The following is a 15,731-nucleotide window of genomic DNA, read 5'->3' as shown; positions in this document are numbered from 1 at the left end:
TTTTAAGGATAAATTTTGTCAGACTTTAAAAAATAGATACTTGGGTGACTACCATCATCATCTGTTTATAGAACATTTCCAACTTCTCAAAAAGATTCATTAATACTCCTTCCCAGAAAAATTTCCTATCCACAAGCAACCACAGGCAGCCACTGAATTTCTTTCTTTTACTACATATTAAGATTTGTATTTTGCAGTTTTATATAAATGAAACCATACTGAATGTACCCTCTGTGTCTGGTTCCTTTCGATAAGCATACTTTAAAAATTCATGCATTTTTTTCCTGTATATCAGTAATTCCATTCTTAGTTATTGTTGAGTAGAATTCCACTGCACGCATAAAAACACTTCTGTTTATCCACACACCTGTGGATGGAATTCTGGATTGTTTTCAGGTTTGGACTATAATGAATAAAGCTACTGTAAACATTTGTGTACAAGAACTGCTCTATCAAATGGAAGTGACAGAACTTTTTAAGAGACTGCCCATTTGTTTTGCAAAGTGCATACACAAGTTTTACACTCCCACCAGAAATTTATGAGCATTGCTATTGTTTTGCAGCCTTGTCAACTTAGTATTGTTGATCTTTTAAATTTTAACTACGTAAGATGTCATTATGGTTAAAAATTGCATTTTCTTAATGACCAACTATTTTTTCCATACGCTTATTGGTCATATTCCTCAATTATCTTTTGTTCAAATTTTTTGCCCAATTGAAAAATTAGGTCAGCTGTATTCTTACTACTGAATTTTAAGAGTTCACTATATATTCTGAATAAAAACCCTGTCAGATTTACATACAGTGACTATTTTCTACAATCCTGTGGCTTTTTTCAATTTTTTAAATGGTATGTTTTGAAGAGCCAAAGTTTTTAATTTTGATAAAGACCAACTTATCATTTTTTTCTTTTGTGGTTCATGTTTTTGGTAACATATCTAAGAAATCTTTCACTACATCAAGTATTTCCACCAGTGTTTTCCTCTAAATATTTTTAATTTCCATATTGAGTTAATTTTTCCATATAGCATGATAATCATTTTTCCCATATATAATGCCTATTGCTATGATGTTGAAAAGACTTTGTTTAAAAAAAAAAAATCCTACCACTAATCTGTGGAATTACTTCAGAATCTTTGTCAAAGATCAATTAAGCATGTATGTGTGGGCTTAGATGTGGAATTTCCATTCTGCCCAAGATTTAAATGCATATCCATATGCCAATACAACACTTTCTTGATTTTTATAGATTTAAATTAAGTCATGAAGTCTGACAATGTATGTCCTTCAACTTTACTCTTCTTTTATTTTGGACATTCTAGGTCACTTGTGTTTCCATGTGAATTTTAGGATCAGCTCTTGGTAATGTTCTGCATTGTTCAATGTGTATGTCTTAAACATATTTTGTGCAATTTATCCCTAAATGTTTGATGATTTTGGTTGTATTCTAATGAGATATATATATACACACACACACACATATATATATATATATATAAATTTAATCAATTTATTTTTTATTAGAGTATAGTTGATTTACAATATTGTGTTAGTTTTTGGTGTACAACACAGTGGTTCAGTTATGTATATATACATATTCCTTTCCATCACAGGTTATTATAAGACACTGAATATAGTTCCCTGTGCTATATATAGTAGGTCCTTACTGTTTACCTATTTTACATAATAGTAGTCTGTATCTGCTAATTCCAAACTCCAAATTTATGCCCCCCGCCTCCTTTCCCCTTTGGTAACCATAGTTTGTTTTCTATGTCTGTGAGTCTATTTCTGGCTTGTAAACAAGTTCATTTGTTTATCTTTTTCTCTTTTTAGATTCCACATATAAGTGATAACATGATATTTGTCTTCCTCTGTTTGACTTACTTCACTTAGCATGATAATCTCTAGGTCCATCCATGTTGCGGCAAATGGCATTTTATTCTTTTTATGGCTGAGTAGTATTCCTGTGTGTGTGTGTGTGTGTGTGTGTGTACAAATACACACACCATATCTTCTTTGTCCAGTCATCTGTTGATGGACATTTAGGTTGTTTCCATTTCTTGGCTATTGTAATTAGTGCTATGAACACTGGGATGCATATCTTTGAATTAGTTTTCTCTGGGTATATGCTGTAATGGCATATATTTTTTAAGTTTCAATTTCTAGTTGTTTGTGGCTACTAACAGAAGCATAAATGATTTTCATATTTTGACCCTGAATCCCATTGACTGTGATAAAGGTTTTAGTTTTAGCACAGTTTTAGTGGCTATTTTATAGATTTCTGAGGATTTTACATAAACAGGATCATGTAATCTGGGAGTAATGACAGTTATACTTCTTCCTTCAAATCTGTCTTCTATTTCCTTTTCTTGGTTTATTGTACTTGTTAGATTCCCGCAAGACAATGCTGAAGAGAACTGGTGAGAGTGGACATCCCTTGTTTTGTTCCCAGTTATTGGGGGAAAGCATTAATTAATTATTATTGAAGACGATACCACCTGTAGGATTTTTATAAATACGCTTTACCAAGTAAGAAAGTTCCCTTCCTTGCTAATTTGATGACAGCTTTCCTTATGAATGAGTTTTAAATTTTAATAAATAATTTTTCTGCATCTATTAAGTTTATATATAATTCATGTATTTTTTTCTTTTTTATTCTGCTGACACAGTGAATTATATTGACTTTCAAATATTAAACCTATCTCGCCTTCCCAAGATAAAGCTCACTTGGTCATAGTTTATTATCCTTTTTATATATACTGCTAGATTCAATTTGCTGATGTTTTGGAAGGCAGCTATGCTCACCACTGTACCACTAACGCTTTCCTCAATTTGGTGATGTTTTGTTAAACATGCTTCCATCTCTGCTCACAGTGGACACTGGTCCGTAGTTTACTTTTCTTTGAATATATTCATTTGGCCTTAGTACCACTATAATGCTATCTAGCCTTTTATAAAATGTGTTATGAAGGATTCTGTCCATTTTATTTTCTTAAAAAGTACAGTATTACTTCTTCATTAAATGTTGGGAGAAATTCATTATTTGAGCCTGGAGTTTAATTTGTGGGAAGGATTATAATTATCAACTCATTTTCTTCACTAGACCTAGGGATATTCAGATTTTCTTGTTCTTCTTGAAGCAATTTTGGCAACTTTTATTTCTCAAGGTATTTACCCACTTTACCTAAACTGTCATATTTATGGTATTATCCTTTCATAATATTCCTGCATTATTCTTTTTGTCTATAGGATCTATAGTGATGCTCCCCTTCAACCCTGATATTGGTAGTTTGCATTTTCTCTTTTCTTCTTGACAAGTCTAGAGGTTAATGAATTCTATTTTTTTTAAATCTATTTTGTTTTCCTTAATTTTCTCTGGGTTTTTTTTTTTTTTGGTAATTTCATCGATATCTGCTCTTATCTTTATTTCCTTTGTTCTATTTATTTGGGTATATTTCACTTTTCTTTCTCTACCATCTTAATATGGAAGCTTATAACATGAATTTTAAGCATTTCTTTTTTTTTTTTCTCATATAAGCATTTAAAACTTTAAATATCTTTCTAAGCATGGCTTTAGTGGCACACCACAAATTCTGATACACTGTGCTTTTAAGTTCAAAATATCTTCAAATTCCTTCCCTTGTGATTTCTTCTTCAACCCATGGATTAATGTGCTATTTATCAAATATTTTGGGATATCTTTCTGTTGTTGATTTAACTTTGGTGTGCCCAGAAGCTTAGTCTGTAAGATGTAAATCCTTTTCAAACTATAGAGGCTTATTACTGCCCTACAGTGTAACCCATCTTGATGAATGTTGCACGTGCACTTAAAAAGAATATGATTCTGCTCTTTTGGGATAGAGTGTTACATAAACATCAACTAGGTCAAGCCGTTAGTGTGTTTAGGTCTTCTATACTCCTATTCATTTGAAATCTACTCATTCTACCAATTATTTATTGATATCTCCTAACATGATTATTATTATATATTCTTTATCATTATTAAAAGCCCTCCTTTATTCCTGATAAAGTTTAAAAAATGTTTCCTCATGTAATATCTATACAGGCATGCCTCACAGATATTGCAGTTAAGTTCCAAGGCCACTCCAATAAAATGAATCACATGAAATTGTTGGTTTCCCAGGGCATACAAAAGTTGTGTTGTTTCCACTATACTGCAGTATATTAAACAGCATGCAACAGCATTACGTCTAAAATAATGTATATATCTTAATTAAAAAATACTTTATGATAAAATGTTAACCATCACCTGACCCTTCAGCCAATCTTAGAACATAAAGGATCACTGATTACAAATCACAACAAATATAATCATGAAAAAGTTTACAATATTGTGAGAATTATCATAAGAACAGACAAGTACGAAGTGAACAAGTACTGTTGGAAAATGGCACCAACAGACTTGCTTAACACAGGGTTGTCACAAACATACAATTTATTAAAAATTATCTTATTTTATTAAAAATTACATTATCTATAAAGAGCAATAAAATGAGATATGCTTGTATAGCCACTCCAACTTCTTAAATTATCTGTGTTATGTAACGTATCTTTCAATTTATTAAAAAATACGTTATCTATAAAGAGCAATAAAATGAGGTATGCCTGTATAGCCATTCCAACTTCTTAAATTATCTGTGTTATGTAACTTATCTTTATTCTTTTACAGTTGGGGTCTTACTTTTTATTCAGTCTGATAATCTCTTTTAGTTGGGTCTTCAGACCAAAGATTGAAAAATTATGGCCTGCTAGCCTGTGGCACATATTTGTACAACACACAGGCTTCAGGGTTGTTAAGAAAGAAAAAGAAAAAGAAGCATCAGCAGCAGAAGTGATGGATATTATAGGTGTCCCACAAAGCTTAAAATATTTATTACCTGGCCATTTACAGAAAAGGTTTGCCAATCTTTGCTTTAGAACACTATAGAACCATAGCTAGCAAAGGAGTACAGTGAGACAATCAAATATAGAATTAAATGTGCTCCCAGAGGGAGAAGAAATAAAAGGGATAGAAAAAAACATCTGAAGAGTAAAGGATGAGAATTTTCTGGAACTCAAAGAAAGCATTAAGCCACAAACAAAATCCAATGAATCAGAAGCCTATTTTCTAAAGAGAAATCCATACATGTACAGTAACACTTCTAGAAAATAAAAAAAAAAAAAGACAATCTTCAACAAAGGCAGATTACCTTCAATGAAACAGCAATTATCCTGACAGGTAACTTCTTAACAGTAATAATGGAAGCCAGAAGATGGTGGAACGATATTTTCAAAGAACTAGAGTAGGGGTAGGCAAACTTTATTAAGTTGCCAAATAAGAAATATTTTGAACTTGCAGGCCATACGATTCCTGTTGTAACTATTCAAGTGCTATTGTTGTTTGAATGCAGCAATAGACAGTGTATAAATAAAAGAGTGTAACTATTCCCAACTTTATTTACAAAAGCAGATCTTTTATTACAAAAAACGGCTTCACAGCTGAGGTTTATTATTGACTCATATCCTAGAGCAGTATCACTGTCAACCTGGAATTCTATATGCAGAAAAAAAAATGCCTCCAAGAGTAAAGGCAAAATTTATTTTCGAACCAACAAACACCATGCTGTTTGGCTAGAGCCACAAATGTACAATGAAGGAAATGTAGACTAGTTCAGGTGGAAGGAAAATGCTTCCAGCTTGTCAAGGAAATAGGAAGGAATGAGGAAAGAGAGTGGACATACGTGGGTGAGTGAATACAATCAGACTGTCGAACCTCACTCACATGAGCCGAAGATTTTACCCTGTGTTAGGCTTTATAAATAATTTCAAAACTACAGGCAATTAAGAGGCTCAGACTAATCAGGGAGAAGTCTGGGACATGAAAGGCAACTTCTTTAATCTTTCCTTTCCTATATTAGGCATGCACTCTCTGACCCAGAGTAGACAGGTATCCAAGTAAGGTGCATGGGTTATTAACTCACACAGTAAGTTAACTCTTCTCTACATACCAAACTGCTCCTACTTTTTCTGAGTCTCCTGATTACCTGTATCACTGAAATTATTAATGAAGCTTAATACTGAGTAATCTGGGTAATCTGGGTAATGAGATTTGCGAGTCTGATTTGAAAATATTTTAGCTAGAGTAGTGCTATGAGGAGGACTCTCATGCAGATCCATGAATCACAAAGGCTAAGCACTTCTCAGCCAGAAAAAGGAGGGGATTAAAAACACATGAGGAGGAGCCAATCCTGGCATGGCTGCCTATACATCCTGGGTATGAAGTGGCAAAACTGAGATTCAGAGAAAGTGGCAACTAGCCTGATAGGGAGTAGCAGGCAGGTGGAAAGATAGTAAAAACAAAACAAAACAAAACAAAACAAAAAAACCCTCCACTATTGGGCTGTTACTAGCATTTCTGAACAATGCCAGTCCTTTCAGAGAGGAGATGATGGCAAGAGAACAGACTGTAAGAACAGTTTTTCCTCTCATTGGAAGGCCTTCTTATGCTTATATGGCTACCTGGGGAGATGAAGTATCCACTAGGAAAGTAGTGAAATTAAGGCTTTGGGTTACCCCCAAGATGATACAGATGGAGGAGGACAAGGTCAGAGGACTCCTGAGTGCTGATAGTATTTTGTGAAAGAGGACACTTCACAGAGACATAGCAGAAAATCACTACTGGCATGGATAAACAAGCAAGAGGACATTATCACTTATTTTGCATACGACTGAGAAGAAAGCATTACTTGGGTTGATGACAGATCCCTAAGAGGCTGTGGACAGAGGCTTCCAGGTGCTTTGACAACTGAACTGCTACAGCCAATAAAAGCTGGGCAGGTAACTGCCCTGCTTTCTCCACAACCCATAAGTAGAACAGTCCTCTAAAAAAGTAGGCATGGTATGAGTGCAAGTGTACTTACACTGGCTCTAGGATAACAGTATAACTTAATGCTACGGACGGACTGAGTTATGACAGGTATGGAAATCAGCAACTCCTCACTCTTGATCACTTTATGTAATCTTGTTATTGGGAAGCCAAGAGAACATTCAGGAGGCAGAATCTGATTATGTGTTCAATTACCAAGAACGGGATTGCATGACGTTTTTGACATACCAAAAAAGGGGGCATCAATAGGAGAAAAGACGGGGGGTGTGGGTGGGGAACAAAATCCAGCTCACTGAGAGGGGAGTATAGATTGCTTTTGAAAAGTGGTCTGAAAAGAGGAATTAGATAACATTTTTCCTGAGTTATTAACAAGCTTTGTAGAGAATGGTTCAAATCCTGGCAGTTATTAGGGTCTTCACAGGCTTATTATTCTTTGCAGAAATTACGGCAGAAATTGTTGTAGAATTAAAGATACCTGAGAAATATATGGCAAAGAGATACTGACCAAGGTCAGAAGGTAGACTAAGGAAGAAGCTGTTAAAACAGCTGACCTGTGGATCCCCTGGATGAATTATCCACTAAAAATGCCTCAATGACCTTGCACTGTCTGGGAGGAGGTTAGATGGATTAACAATACACTTTGATATATTTTAATTTTCAGTGTCTAAGTATTTCATGTTCTTTACAGAAATACAACTGATTTTTATACATTAATTATGTATTCAGCTCCTTGATACTTTTATTTTGGTAATAACTTTATAGTTTATTTCTGATGTCTGTGTTCATAATATATTATTAGGGAATTATTATTTTTCCTTCATTTCTAATTCTTACACCTTTCTTTTCATTGCTCTGCTCTACTGTCCAGGATTCACAGTGCTGAATAGAAAAGGGATAAGTATCCCTGCCCTGTTCCTAAACTTAAAGTGAATGCTTTCAACGTTTCATCACGCTGAGGGCTTTAGTTCTTGTTTTTGTAGATACTCTATATCATGTTAAGATATTCTAGCTCTTATCTACTAAGAATTTTAATATATAGATACATTGACAACATATGGAATTTCATCAGACTTTTTTCTTGCATCTATTGAGATATCTCAGATTTTTCTGGTTGATTTTTCTCATATTTAACCAACCTTGTATTCCTGGGGTAAACCTTATCTTCCAATATATTGCTCAGTTAGTTTTCTAATATTTTGAATAGGATGTCTGCATATATGTTCATGAAAGACTGACCTGTAATTTTCTGTTCTAATGCCTTAATAGAGTTTTGGTATAAACGTTATATTGGTCTCATATATGGATGGTAGATTCCTCACAAAGATGATAGTGTGAAGAGAGGAAAGAATAGTCTTAAACTGGGACAACTCGGTCATTTAAACAGATTACCAAAAAAAAAAAACCCACCTTAAATAAATAAATGAATGAATGAATGAATGAATGAATAAATAAATAAATAAATAAATAAATAAATAAAACCAGATCACTACTTTATACCCATACATAAAAAACAACACTTAGTAGATTACAGATCTAAATGTAAAACATAAAAGTATAAAGTTTTACAAGACAACGTAGCATCACATCTCCATAAGATTTGTCACCCAAGCCACAAATAGTGGCAACCATGAACAAGAATGATGCTACTTGAAAATTGAGAATTTCATCAAAAGACACTATGAAGAGAGTGAAAAGGCAAGAAAGAACAAGAAGACTTTCGCATTACATGAAACCTATAAAGAACTCAAGCCTTAAAAACATAAAGATTGCCTACAAATAAATAAAAGAAGGCCCAACTCAGTGGAAACCTGAGCAGAAGATGTAAACAGGTATTTCATAGAAAAGGAAATCCGAATGTCCAATAATCACACAAAAATGTGCTTAGCCTCATTAATAATCACAGAAATGCAAATTTAAAGTGCAATGAGATACTGCTATATAATCAACTGTTATATACTGTTGGTAGAAATATAAATTGGTATAACCACTTCGGAAAACAGTCTGGCAATGTCGAGAAAATGTGAAGTTATGTATACCCCAAAGCCTGCAATTCTGTTTGTAAGTATATACCCCCAGATGTGTATACCAGGCACATGTATAAAATAATGTTGAGCCAAACAAGCTAGATAAAAAGAATGCATAATACATGATTTTTATTTATTTAAAGATCAAAACTGAATAAACTGAACTACCTTAAATAGATGCCTGTTTAAGTCGTTAAAATACAAAGCAAAGCAAGGAAGTGATTACCATCAAAGCCAGGATGGTAGTCACCTCAATCAGGCAGGGACAGCATCTGACTAAGAATGGGCGAATGGAGGTGAGAGGAATTCTGAAGTGCTGGTGATGCTCTATTTCCTATTATTTATCCATACTTTACACATAGCATAACAGGTAATTTACATGTTACGCACTTTTTAATATGTATGTTATATTTCACACAAAGGTGAAAAAGATAAGTATGTTTATCTCAGATCTGAGTTTCTTCAAAGAGGCATTTAATAAAATTCTGATGAAATTGCTGCAGTTGCTTACTGTTCACTAAAATATTTATTCAGGCTTTAACAACTACAAACACTTCAAAGGAACAAAAAGCAATCTTCTTAAAAGAGCAAAATATACTCACTGCCTAGAAATATCTTCAGAATGCTTATGCTGAAACAAGATGTGTCCTGTAAAAGGCCATCTGCTCGGGCTGTTTATTGTCTGCTGCAAGTCATAATCCTTTCTGCATCAGTAATTACTTGTCCAAATATAAATGTAACTGGAAAGATTAAGATTTCAGGGAATACACACGAAAAAAGATAAAGGCCGTAACTCCCATAATTCTGTATTAAAACATAGCAACACAGATACCACTCACACAGATAACCCCCTTTATGAGACTGCTCATCTTAATCACCACCTGATTTAGCATTCATGAAAAAAACTACAGATTTTACTTTTCTCAAGTGGACAATGACTAACCCTTACTTTAGCATAAAAGCATTCCAAATAATTCTATTTCCGGAAACACCTGCTCAAAAACTAGCATAGCCTTAACCTACAGGAATACGACATTGTAATAAAAAGGGTATGTCACATAAGACTCCTAACTAATGCAATGAACACTGAAATTATCAAGTTTTCTGAGTGGAAACTTTGTTAGAACAACAAACACTATCCTATGTTATTCCCTTAAAGTAATTTAACTTGAATTTCATGCTACAGGGACGTCATCATGATTAACTGTCTAATACTAGGCATATAGAAATAAAAGATACAGTCTATGCATGTAAGAACGTGCTGTAAAGGAGACAGAACAGTAAGAATGTAGGGTACATACTACAGGAGCTCATATAATAAGCCTTTAATTAAGTGGGTGACATCTGAGCTTCATCAGGAAAAGACACAGCATCTACAAAAAGCAGAGGGGTAAAGGAGGGTGCCCCATCTCCATGTGCGCAAACTGCGTGTGTGTGTGTGTGTGTGTGTGTGTGTGTGTGTGTGTGTGTGTGTGTGTGTGTGTGTGTGTGTGTGTGTGTATGAGAGAAATCACAAATTTGAAGAACTATAAATAGGTTAGTATGATTAGAGCAGTAAGAGGCAGTATGTGGTGACAAAGCTGGGAGGTAGAGGTGATGTTAAGGAGTCTGGATTTTATTTAAAGACAGTGAAGAGCCAATTCAGGATTTTTAGAATGGGAAACAGAATTAAATTTGTAATGTACCTCTGTCTAGTATGATTTTGATTTAAAAAAAACACAGTCTAGGCTCTAAGGAAGCACATGGGCTAGTAGGGAGACAGATGTGCAAACAGCATAAAGGACCATACAATGAACACCTTCTCAAGTATGTGGAATTTAAAGTTGTTGATAAAATGATTATAAAGTTCATCTAGAAGAATACAGGGGTGATAACTATTTCTTTGAAAAGCATATTTGGGGGGGTGGGGAGGGCAGAGAAGGAATGCTCTGATATAAAAACAGACAAGGAACCATATTACTTTGCTTTCAGTTCACTATGGCATCCAAGCATACATATTTCTCTCTTGTTCCCCAAGCACAATGCAATAACAATAAAGTAATACAAAATGTAATAAATTGATAAATGCGTGGAAATTTTAGAAGGTAGTCTCAGAGAACTGAAGATTCTGATAACTTAGTGGGGAGAAAAGGGGAATTAAATCATTTGGTAAACTTGGGAAGACGTCCAGTGCTCAGGACACACATCAGAGAAGACTACAGCAGAGGTGGGAGCCTTTCTTCACAACATAAATTCCTGGAGTCAAGAGGTATATAAAGTGAAGTGACAAAGGGACTGAAAAATCAAAGGAAAAATGGTCCAGAACAGATCTCTCTCCCTACTACGGAGGGAGATGAGACAAAACCCATACCAATTACCTTTGTGACATAACCTAGCCCTCCATTCATACACGTAAACAAAACAAGAACCCTTAACTACCTGAGACAGAGGGTACGATGTAAGAACACTCCATAAATGATAAATACTACCAGGCAGATAATTTCAATGCAGGGGCCAGACTTGGAATCAGAACAGGCTATTCCAGGCTGCCTCCCTCCCAAAGGCATCATTGGTCTTTATAGGTATGCAGCTGTGGAATTACTAACACTGAGGACATTTATTGTTTAAAATTAGCAACAGCACAGCTTCTAATACAATGAAAAAAATGAGGAAAGGGTAATTTGGATTTCAGTCTTTGGTGTTGAAGATTTATTTACCTGACTGGATGTTTGACGACCTGAGTATTGAAAATTCATTCATTCATTCATTAGGTATTTCTTTCTTTCTTTTTTTATTTGAAGGGGAGGAGAATTGGCAGGGAAATCAATCTGGCTGCACTAACTGGTAAGAGAGAGCCTTTGGAAGCAAAGACAAAGTACAAATAACTAAACCACTTATGTGCAGACGCATTGATTCAGGTGGGAAATGTAAGATTGTGAATTAAGGTATGCATTTAAGAACATCAACGTAGAAAAAGGACAGACTTGAGAAACATTAATGATTCTCAATTAAGAGGATTTTATCTCCAACAAGTATGCTGCTATAAAGGAGATGGGATGGTCAAGCATGAATCTCAGGTTTCCAATTCTGAACTGAGAGAAGAGTTAACGCAGATCTGTTCTCTTAGTTCTTACTCTCTGTAACCACGGCAGTAATTCTTGATCAAACCCTAAGAACAAAACTCTTGGATAGTCACACCGTTACTGGCTAATGATGCTACTCCACAGCATCTGAAGCTGTGGACCAAGACAAACCCAGAGGACAGCACGTCTGAAGTCAGCATAAAGATTCCTGATATGCACCTGGTGTCTGACATGAGTTTGCACAATTCTCTCTTTGAGAACCACAGGCTCGAAGACTCAAGCAAACTTCCTTGGGTAGACACATCTCACATGTAGTTCCAGCTAGAGGGAAAAGTACATCTTGTGTGATTCCTGCAGAGAAGAAAGGATTTCGTGGGAGCCTTGTACATGACTTCTTTACTGACAGGTATCCTATTCTTGCTGTCCCTGGACTGTATCCTTTGTTGTAATAAATCTTAGCTGTGAACACAACTTCACACTGAGTCATGTGAGTTCTTCCAGTGAACCACTGAACTAGTGTGTAGTCATGGGAACCCCAAGACAGGACCACTGAATGGATGGGAAATTAAGGGGGTGGTAGAGTGGGAGAAAAAAATACATTTAGCTTCCATGTAAGGTGTCTTGATTACCTTCATTACCTTCACTAGAAGGCTTCTGGAGTAGCAATTTTTTTCTAACCATTTTCGCTTCATCGGTGGCTCAAAGTTGTATTTAGCTTTAACTTACTCTTCTATGCTATTCCTATTAAATTTAGAAACAAAATATGAAGAACACCCCTTACTTCAAGAATTTATCCTGGTGTATTTTGTGATCTTGTTAGAAACCTTACATATACCACCATCTTTAAAATCATTATGTTAAGTTACTTTATGCTTCTCAAAAACCTTTTACTAAGTATCTACACCATGTATAAGACATTTTGTTAGGTGCTAGGGATAAAAATATTAAGAAAATAAAGCTCCTGTCCTAGAATCTAGAGGACACTTATACAAACATGACAGTAAATCAAAATATTCTTAAGGCTTTTCTGAATGTTTCATTTCTAACAGTATTCTTCTTGCAATATAAAAGATGGCATCTTTAATGTCATCCTGAGAGTGAAAGTACTGCATTATAGTCAGATGATGGATCAACCTTCTCATAAAAACTCCTCTGCAATGACATCCGGAAGTCTGAATAATGAGCTGTTCCATGGCTGAGTCAATGAGAAACCAAAGGCAGCCAGAGTAATGGTGAAAATATTACCAGAAGCTACCTCTGCTTCCTGAAGGGGAACTCTGGATACAACTGTCTGGCAACTGAATAGCTTTGCTATCCTTAGGTAAGTTTATGTTTCTGAGATGATCATTCACTGCAGAGTTCGAATATGACAGCGAAAATAAGAAACAGCTTCTCATTCTTTCCATATATCACTTTAAGTTCTATTTGCCCCTGTGAATATAATTATCTTTGAAAGTCCACAATCTACTTTATTCATGTCTGCAACCTCAGAACCAGAAGCCTGACCACCTTCTCAAGCCCTAATTTATATATTTATATATAATTTATTTATATTTATAAGATTTATAAATAAGCCCTAATATCAACGTCAGTTTACATTAGAATCAAAACTTACTCCATTCTAAACTCAATTTATTAGAAAAGTTAGATCTTTTAAATAAAGAAAAGATAAAAATTATTTCATCATTAATTTGAACACAATTCAAGGACTGTAAGTTGAACATATTTAAAAGAAGAGTGAAACATGTATTTGAAAAGTATTCATGTTTTACAATTTAAAGTGCTTTTTTATAGATGTAAGCTTATGGAGTTTTATAGGAATCCTGCTGTGTATAGATTTCTCACAAAGAAGCTTCAGAATCGCTAAAGACAATTCATACATAGCCTGCTAATCAGAAGAGCTGTTTTCAACAATGGTGGTAGTTCCAGAAAGCCCCAATGTGCAATTATACACAAGTACAAGAGAAGTTGAGAGCAGACTTCAAGAGAGGAGAGTAAATACAGAATAAAACTGGCTAACGCTTGATGTTTTATGGTATAAAAGAATAGAGACTATGAAACAGAAAGAATACAGAAAAGAGAGTCGTCATATGTTGATGAGACAACTGTAAGAAATGATCATTTTAGAAACATCGCCAACCAAACGCAGAGTATTATTTGAGGTCCTGGTTCCAAACCAAACATACCACTATAACTATCAATCAATATTTTTATAATAACTACTAACATTTAGTAAGCAGTGACATGTCAGCCACTTTGCAAAGCACCATAAATGGATTCAATCCATATAATAATCTTGTGAGATGGATACTACCATCAACCCCATTTTATAAATGAAAAAACCAGGGTTAAAGAATTCAAGCAATTTGCCCATTCTCATAAAGCTAGTTAGTCAAGAAGCCAAAATTATAAATTAAGCCACGTGGTTCCAGATGCTGAGAAAAGTATGCATTTCTACCTCCTCAACTGGTAGAATAATGAGCCAGTAAATGCTGGGGATGCTAACAATAAACCGTTTCCTGCGTATTCTTTCACAGATACATTCATAAACAGAAGAACAGAGGTTGTTTCACTCCACAGTGTAAATTTCAAATTTCTGAACAGAAGACAAAGGAGAGATGGAAAGAGATAACTTCTCACAATATAAAAAAGGCAAAGGAGAACACTGTTGGCTTATCCAAAACAAAAAGCCCTGATTTTTAAACTCCATAGGTTCTAAGTAAAGCAAACTACTGAATGCAACCAATACATGCCCTAAAAGTGGTTAAATGGAAACACAGCATGGGAAATTGGCTGTGAGGACAGACTATGGAGTCAGGCTGCCTAGGATCTAGTCCTGGCCCCACTACAAACAGGGAGAGTTACTTAAACTCTGTGCCTCAATTTCTTAGTTTCCATGCTAAAAATAATAACATACTGTTTTTGTGCCTACCTCAAAAGAAATTCAACAGAAAGTACTAAGTCAATGTTAGCAACTTATAATATTAAACTGAAGTACCTAAAATTGAATGCTAAGCCATTTTCAATAAATGCTTTCATGCAAAAGTTCTATATGCTCACTATATATAAAAATAGATTTTAAAAAAGCTTCTGTATAGCACAGGGAACTATGTTCAATATCTTGTAATAACCTTTAATGAAAAAGAATATGAAAACAAACATATGCATATATATGAATGACTGGGACATTGTGCTGTATACCAGAAACTGACACATTGTAACTGATGGTATTCAATTAAAAAAAAAGTTCCACACACTCCAGCACTAAATTTTATACACAATGTATTTGAATATAATCATCGTATGAACACGTTTCTAAGAAAGTCACTAGGATTCAGGGTTTCCGTGAAATAAAATGAAAACAAAACAAAGTAAGATGAGTGTTACCAGTATCCTTTTCCTTTCTTTCTATAAAGGAATTAAAATGAGAGCACGTCTAGTCTCACCTTGTAGAAATCAAAAAATGACAAAGTAATACATAAATGGATATGGTCTTTCATAAGGTTAGAACTTCTGATAGAAGTATCTTACCATAATCTTACAATCAACCAATAAATTTTTGATAATCTGGAACAACTGCTTCTTTGGGATAGTGGTTGTCACATCTCTTTGGATGGCAATGCACAAGCACAAGCAAGTGAAGGTGCTCTTTACAGAACCCCCAAAATGATGATGTTGTACTTAATGGTAACGTAAGAAATAAAAAACTCCACTAGATTGTGGAACTGCATATATGCATGCATATTCTCCAATATGAAA

The 15,731-nt window shown here is 34.6% G+C and overlaps 1 protein-coding gene across 1 annotated transcript in view; it reads right to left on the bottom strand.

Annotated features, from left to right (window-relative positions):
• Window positions 1–15,731, bottom strand: part of PRMT3 (protein arginine methyltransferase 3) — a 115,254-nt gene that overhangs the window by 74,056 nt on the left and 25,467 nt on the right. The window lies entirely within an intron of this gene.

The sequence above is a fragment of the Vicugna pacos genome, chromosome 10 (genome assembly GCF_048564905.1).
Source record: "Vicugna pacos chromosome 10, VicPac4, whole genome shotgun sequence".
Classification (NCBI taxonomy): Eukaryota; Metazoa; Chordata; class Mammalia; order Artiodactyla; family Camelidae; genus Vicugna; species Vicugna pacos.
This window is presented reverse-complemented; position numbering and strand designations above follow the sequence as displayed.